We start from the raw sequence: 8,065 nt of genomic DNA, 5'->3' as shown, positions 1-8,065 counted from the left end.
TTCTCAATATACTCCTTTCCTCGCCGACTGGGCGGAGAACCTCCTCATTCCTTACTTCATCAGTCCACCTCAGTTTTCAATATTCTTCTGCAGCACCGCATCTCAAATGCTTCATTTCTCATCTGTTCCAGTTTTCCCGCAGTCCATGTGCAACTGCCATAGAATGCTGTGCCCCAAACGAACTGTACGTTCTCAGAAATTTCTTCCTCAAATTAAGGCTTATGTTTGATATTAGTAGACTTGTCTCGGCCAGGAATGCCGTTTTTGCCAGTCCTAGTCTGCTTTCTATGTCTTTCTTGCTCCGCCCGTCACGGGCTATTTTGCTTCCAACGTCCGCCTGCTTAGCTTGGTGATAACGTACTCGCCTCCCATGCAAGCGGGCCCGGGTTCGATTCCCGGCCGCGTTGGGGATTTTCTCCGCTCGTGTACTGGGTGTTGTGTTGTTCTCATCATCATTTCATCCTCATCACCGGGGCGCAAGTCGCCCTGAGGCGTCGAATGAAATAAGACTTTTTCACCTCTCTGGCCTAGTTTCGCTTCTCTGTTATTTATTTATTTATTTTGCTTTGTTTTTATTCTTATTCTTATTATTATTCGCGTAACAACTCATATATTAAATGAGATATGTTACTACGAAAAGAGACTCGAAATACCTTTTAGCGGTGCTGTGCTATGCCTTTCTTTGGATCACTAATTTTCACCAAAAGAAAATGTATTATGTTCCTATTGTTCTGCATCTGGCTTTCTATTAAAGCAGTTATAGTACGCAATGATTGTTCAGCATCATAATTTTGCAGTGGATTTTTGTTAATAGTAAAACAACAATAAGTACCACGGCTAACCCGAGAACATGAGACTATTATCGGAGAAAATTAATGTTTTTACTATAAGGTTGCCAGACCAGAACTACGCACAGCAAGATTTCTTTCATGTGATGAAAATAAATTATCTCTTTTCACTATTAGTATTATATTATCAGCAGCCCGCGTCAGTCTGTAAAACCCATCATAAAATCTGCTGCTCTGCTCTGCAACTTCGAAAGCTGAAAGAAATAATTTTTCACTTCACTATTACCTGACCGCTTCTTTGCGGTATGATAGGTTTCATTTACTGCAATTTAAATGAACCGCGGCAGCGGCTGGCTCGTTCGTAGCGCCGTTCTGCACCACCAATAATGTTTCAACAACTGAAAATGTCTTAAAGGGATGGGATAAAATATCAAGCTTGACATGAATCATAATACAAGGTTTCACTAAATAACTCTTTTCAAACATTTAAACAATTTGAGTAGTACACACCTTTTTAACAATCTTGCCTAATGGCGTCCCTCTTACAAACTTGACAAAAGAATGCTACGCTAGCATACAATATCACGTCACAGGCTATCCTTCTCACGTAACTCCAAGAAGAAGACAGAGAAATTAATGTTCGTTATGTATTATTTATACTAGTCACATATTCTCATCTTTGTTTGATATTTATCGTCTGTGGCGGTTTCATTACTCGCCGACACAGATATTATCTAAAATAAATAATAAAAAAAATACATAATTTTATACAATAACAAAATATGAGACACAATGTTTTCTCTTTATCACATAATATGTCTTTTACTAAGAGACGTTACAGCTTGTACTTGGCGGCCGAACTTCCCGGGATAGGGGCCTCCTGGCCAACGACGCCATACGCTCATTTCCATTTTTTTTTTTTTTGCTTCCAACGTAGCTGAATTCCTTAATTTCGTCTACTTCGTGATCACCAATTACGATGTTAGATTTCTGTCTGTTCTCATTAGACTTTTCATTCCATCCAACAGATGCTGTAAACCTCCTTCACTTTCACTGACTGAGGATAGCGATGTCATCAGCGATATCCTTGGACCCCGAAATTTAATCCCAGTCCAGAAAATTCCTTTTATTTCTGTCATTGCTTCTTCACTGTATGGATTGAACAGTAGGAGGATGGAGGAGGGGGGGGGGGATGGAGGGAAGACTACATCCCTGTCTGACAAACTTTCTAATAGGAGCACTTCGTTCTTGATCTTTCAGTCGTAGTGTTTTCTTTTGGTTCTTGTACATATCGCGTATTGACCATCTTTCCCTATAATTTAACCCTATTTTCTCAGAATTTCGAACATCTTGCACCATTTAAAATTGTCGAACGCTTTTTTCAGGTCGACAGATTCTATGAACAGGTCTTGATTTTTCTCGAGTCTTGCTCACATTATCAACCGCAACGTCAGAACTGCCTGTCTCGTGCCTTCACCTCCCGTAAAGTCAAACTCATCGTCATCTACAGTTCCTCAGTTTTCTCTCCCATTCTTCTGTGTATTATTCTTGTCAGCAGCTTGGATGGACGATGTGTAAAGCTCTTATCGATCCTTGCCGCCTTTGGAATTGTGTGAACGATATTTTTTCGAAAGTCTGATGATACGTTGTCAGTCTCGTATGTTCTACACACCGATCTGAATAGTCGTATGGTTGCCACTCATCTCCCCCCCCTCCCCCCCCCACCCATGGTCTTACGAATTCCCATTGAATGTTATCTATCGATTCTGTCTTATTTAAACTTAATTATTCCAAATGTATTTTATATTCTGATTTTAATACTGGATCCCACATCTTTTCCCTATCGACTCCTGTTTTTCCTTCGTCATCGGACAAGTCCTCCCCCTCAAAGGCACCTTCAATGTACTACTTCAACCTGTCTACTCTCACCTCTCTATCACTCTAACTCTCATCTTACCCTCCTCCCATACATACCTGTAAACGCTCCACCCCCACGATTCCTTAAAGAATCGAACTACCATGACCATTTTTCCGTTTTTGAGTCATCACTCTTACGGCTGGTTGGATGCACCCACCACAAATTCTTCTCCTGTGCCAAACTTTTCGTCTCAGATTGTAGCACTTGCAGGCTAAATCTTGTCATTTGCAGGAAGTATCCCAATATTTCTTCCTCTACAGTTTTTCAGTTTTTACTGGCTACAGCTTCCTTTAGTGCCATGGAAGTTATTCCCTGATGTCCTATTGCCCTGTTATTCCTTCCTGTCGGTATTTTCCATGTAATACTGTACAAATGAGTTAATGTGTTAAATATTTGACGTTAAGCATGTGCACCAGAATGAGCTTACAAAAGAAAACTTGAAGCCTTGGCAAACGGATTTTCTGAGAAGTTGTATAGATCCGAGGCGGCAGAAGATCCCAAACAGGAAATCAGGAAGCGAATGAAAAGCTCCACGTACATTCCCGAACAGGTAAAAAATCGGCCTTTAAAATGGTATGGGCATGCGATGAGATTAGGGGAAGAACAACAGGCGAAAAATGTCCAAGGATCGAGAGGCTTGGATCATCATCATCATTAGCGCAATAGCCCTTCCATTCTTTCCTGTTTAGTGCCGAACTCCACCTATTTTGAATTCCAGTTTTCCTTATGTCCTCTCTGAAACTTTCCTCTCATCTTCCTACTCTCCTAGTTCTTTCAGGTGCTGCGCTGAATATCTTCTTAAATCATGCTGTCGTTTGCTCTCAGTACATGTTCTGCCCATTCCAGCCTTTTAATCTTAAAGTAGCTGACAATGTCTGTTTCACTACACAGATTATATAATTCATAGTTGAATCTCCTTCTCAAAACACCATTTTCTTCCCCTGGCCCAAGAATTTGTCTCAAGATCTTTTTTTCAAATATGCTCAGTTGCTTATCATTAAATTTTGTTAATGACCATGTTTCAGCACCGTAAGTCAGCATCGACCTCTCTAAAACTTTATACATCGTAAGTTTAATTTTCCTGAACAGCAACGCAAATTTCGGATTTTTTCTGAAGCCATAGTAGTATTTGTTGTCGAAAAATATTCGTTTTTGGATTTCAGAGCTGAAATTGTTCTTACAGTTTAGTTCTGATCCAAAGTAAATGAAACTACGCAAGACATCAAACTTACATGAACCAATTTTTATGGATGGGGATTCATTTGGATAATATTTCTTAGATACAAGCATATACTTAGTTTTCACTTCCTTCAAGTGGAGGTTCATCTTTCTAGCAAATCTTTCAAGACTTGTAAATGCTTATTTCATTGATCTTTGCGTTCTTGCAGTTATAACAATATCATCTGCATATGCCAGCACGTGAACTGATTTATACACGTTAGACTTTGTGTTGATGCCGTCATCGCTTATGAAGTTTTACAAGGCTACGTTAAAAAGACGGTAGGACACTGTGTCTCCCTGTCTTAATCCATTTTTTGTCATCACAGCACTTGATAACATATCCTACATTTTACATCTACATCTACATAGATACTCCACAAGCCACTGTACGCAGCGTAGCGAAGTGTTCCCTGTTCCACTCGCAAATAGAGCGAGAGAAAAACGACTGTCTGTATACCTCCGTATGAGCCCTAATTTCTATATTTTATCTTCGCGGTCCTTGCGCGCAAAGTATGTTGGCAGCAGTAGAATTGTTTGTCAGTCAGCTTGAAATGCCGGACTTTTCTCGAAATGGATGTCACCTTACCTCAAGGGATTCTAATTTGAGTTCCAGAAGCAGCTCCGTAACACTTACGTGTTGCTCAAACCTGCCGACAACAAATCTAGCAACCCGCCTCTGAATTGCTTCACATCTACGTGTTTACTCTGCTATTCACAATAAAGTGCCTGGCAGAGGGTTTAATGCACCACCTTCAAGCTGTCTCTCTATCGTTCCACTCTCGAACGGCACGCGGGAAAAAGGAGAACTTAAATTTTTCTGTGCGAGCCCTGATTTATCTTATTTTATCGTGATGATCATTTCTCCCTATGTAGGTGGGTGCCAACAGAATGTTTTTGCAATCGGAGGGAGAAAACAGCTGATTGAAATTTCAAGAGAAGACCCCGTCGCAACGAAAAACGCCTTTGTTTTAATGATTGCCACTCCAATTCACGTATCATGTCTGTGACACTATCTCCCCTATTTCGCGATAATACAAAACGAGCTGCCCTTCTTTGTACTTTTTCGATGTCATCCGTCAGTCCCACCTGATGCGGATCCCACACCGCACAGCAATACTCCAGAATATGGCGGACAAGCGTGGTGTAACCAGTCTCTTTAGTAGACCTGTAGCACCTTCTAAGTGCTCTGCCAATGAATCACAGTCTTTGGTTTGCTCTACCCACAATATTATCTATGTGATCGTTCCAATTTAGCTTATTTGCAATTGTAGTCCTTACGTATTTAGTTGAATTTACAGCCTTCAGATTTGTGTGACTTATCGCGTAATCGAAATTTAGCTGATTTCTTTTAGTATTCATGTGAATAACTTCACACCTTTCCTTATTCAGGGTCAACTGCCACTTTTGGAACCATACAGATATCTTATCTACAACATTTTGCAAGTGGCTTTGATCATCTGATGACGTTACAAGACGGTAAATGACAGTATCATCTGCAAAAATCTAAGACGGCTACTCAGATTGTCTCCTATGTCGTTAATATAGACCAGGAACAATCGAGGGCCTATAACACTTCCTTGGGGAACGCCGGATATTACTTCTGTTTTACTCGATGCTTTTCCGTCTATTACTACGAACTGTGACCTTTCTGACAGGAAATCACGAATCCAGTCGCACAACTGAGGCGATACTCTGTAGGCTCGCAGTTGGCCAGAAGACGCTTGTGAGGAATGGTGTCGAAAGCCTTCTGGAAATCTAAACATATGGAACCAATTTGACATCCCCTGTCGATAGCACTTATTACTTCATGAGTATAAAGAGCTAGTTGTGTTTCACAAGAACGATATTTTCTGAAACCGTGCTGACTACGTGTCAATAAATCGTTTTCTTCGAGGTACTTCATAATATTCGAATACAGTATATGTTCCAAAACCCTGCTGCAAACCGACGTTAGTGATGTAGGCCTGTAATTCAGCGGATTACTCCTACTTTCCTTTTTGGGTAGTGGTGTGACCTGAGCAATTTTCCAGTCTTTAGGTACGGATCTTTCTGTGAGCGAGTGGTTGTATATAATTGCTAAATTTGGAGCTATTTTATCAGCATACTCTAAGAGGAACCTGACTGGTATACAATCTGGACCGGAGGCCTTGCCTTTATTAAGTGATTTTAGCTGCTTTGCTACACCGAGGATATCTACTTCTATGTTTCTCATTTTGGCAGTTGTTCTTGATTGGAATCCAGGAATATTTACTTCGTCTTCTTTGGTGAAGGAGTTTCGGAAAACCGTGTTTAATAACTCTCCTTTAGTGGCACTGTCATCAGTGACTTCACCGTTGTTATCACGCAGTGAAGGTATTGATTGCGTCTTGCCACTGGTGGGCTTTATGTATGAGCAGAATCTCTTTGGGTTTTCTGCCAGATTTAGAGACAGAATTTCGTTGTGGAAATTATTAAAAGCATCTCGCACTGAAGTACGCGCCATATTTCGACCTTCTGTAAAATTTTGCCAATCTTTGGGATTTTGCGTGCTTTTAAATTTGGCATGCTTTTTTCGTTGCTTCTGCAACAACGATCTGACCCGTTTTGTGTACCATGGGGGATCAGTACCACCACTTATTAATTTATGTGGTATATATCTCTCAATTGCTGTCGATACTATCTCTGAAAACATTCCACAACTTATCTACACTTACATAATCAGATCGGAAGGAGTGAACACTGTCTCTTAAAAAGGCGTTAAGAGCATTTTTATCAGCTTTTTAAAATATATATACTTTGCGTTTCTTTTTGATGACTGTAGGTGTTACGGTATTCAGCCTAGCAGCAACTGCCTTGTGGTCGCTAATCCCTGTACTCGTCACAACACTCACTATTTGTCCAGGATTATTTGCTGCTAAAAGGTCAAGTATGCTTTCGCAACGATTTACGCTTCGAGTGGGCTCATGAACTAATTGTTCAAAATAATTTTCTGAGAAAGCATTCAGTACAATTTCGGATGACGTTTTATGCCTGCCACCGGCTTTAAACATATATTGTTTCCAGCATATCGAGATTATAGTCACCAACGACTATAATTGTATGAGCGGGGTACTTATTTGAAATGAGACTCAAGTTTTCTTTGAACTGTTCAGCAACTATATCTTCTGAGTCGGGGGTCGGTAAAACGATCCAATTAATAGTTTACTCCGATTGTCAGGTATGATCTCTACCCATACTATTTCACACGAACTATCTACTTCAATTTCGCTGCAAGGCAAGCTAGATCTGACTGTAATAAATACTCCACCTCCAACTGTATTTAATCTATCTTTTCTGAACAGTGTTAGATCGTTTGAAAAAATTTTGATTGAACTTATTTCCGGCTTTACCCAGCTCTCTGTACCTACAACTATTTGTGCTTCAGTGCTTTCTATTAGGGCTTGGAGCTCTGGTTCTTCCCCAAAACACCTACGACAATTTACAACTACAATACCAATCGTTTCTACAACTACCTTACTGTGTTTTACCTGCCCACTTTTAGACGGACGTCCCTTCTGTGGTTCCCTGAGACCCTCTAACCTAAAAAACCGCCCAGTCCCTTCCACACAGCCCCCGCTACCCGTGTAGCCGCCTGCTGTGTGTAGTGGAACCCGGAAACCCACCACCCGATGGCACAAGTCAAGGAATCTGCAGCCTACACAGTCACAGAACCGCCTGAGCCTCTGATTCAGATCCTCCACTCGGCTCTGCATTAAAGGATGACAGTCGGTTCTATCGACGATTATGCAGATGGTGAGCTCCGCCTTAATCTCGGAAGCAAGACTGGCAGTCTTTTCCATTTCCGCTAGCCGCCCGAAACCAGACTGAATATGCTCCGATCCAAAGCGACACACGTCATTGGTACCGACATGAGCCACCACCTGCAGTTGGCTGCACCCTGTACTCTTCATGGCATCCGGAAGCACCCTTTCCACATTCGGAATGACTCCCCACGGAATGCACACGGAGTGCACACTGGCTTCCTTCCCCTCCTTGGCAGCCATGTTCCTAAGGGGCCCCATTATGCGCCTAACGTTGGAGCTCCCAACTAAGCAAACCCACCCTCTGTGAATGCCCAGACCTTGCGGGCCGAGAAGCTTCCTCTGGAACAGGGTGGACG

This window comes from Schistocerca cancellata, chromosome 8, assembly GCF_023864275.1.
Source record: "Schistocerca cancellata isolate TAMUIC-IGC-003103 chromosome 8, iqSchCanc2.1, whole genome shotgun sequence".
Classification (NCBI taxonomy): Eukaryota; Metazoa; Arthropoda; class Insecta; order Orthoptera; family Acrididae; genus Schistocerca; species Schistocerca cancellata.
This window is presented reverse-complemented; position numbering follows the sequence as displayed.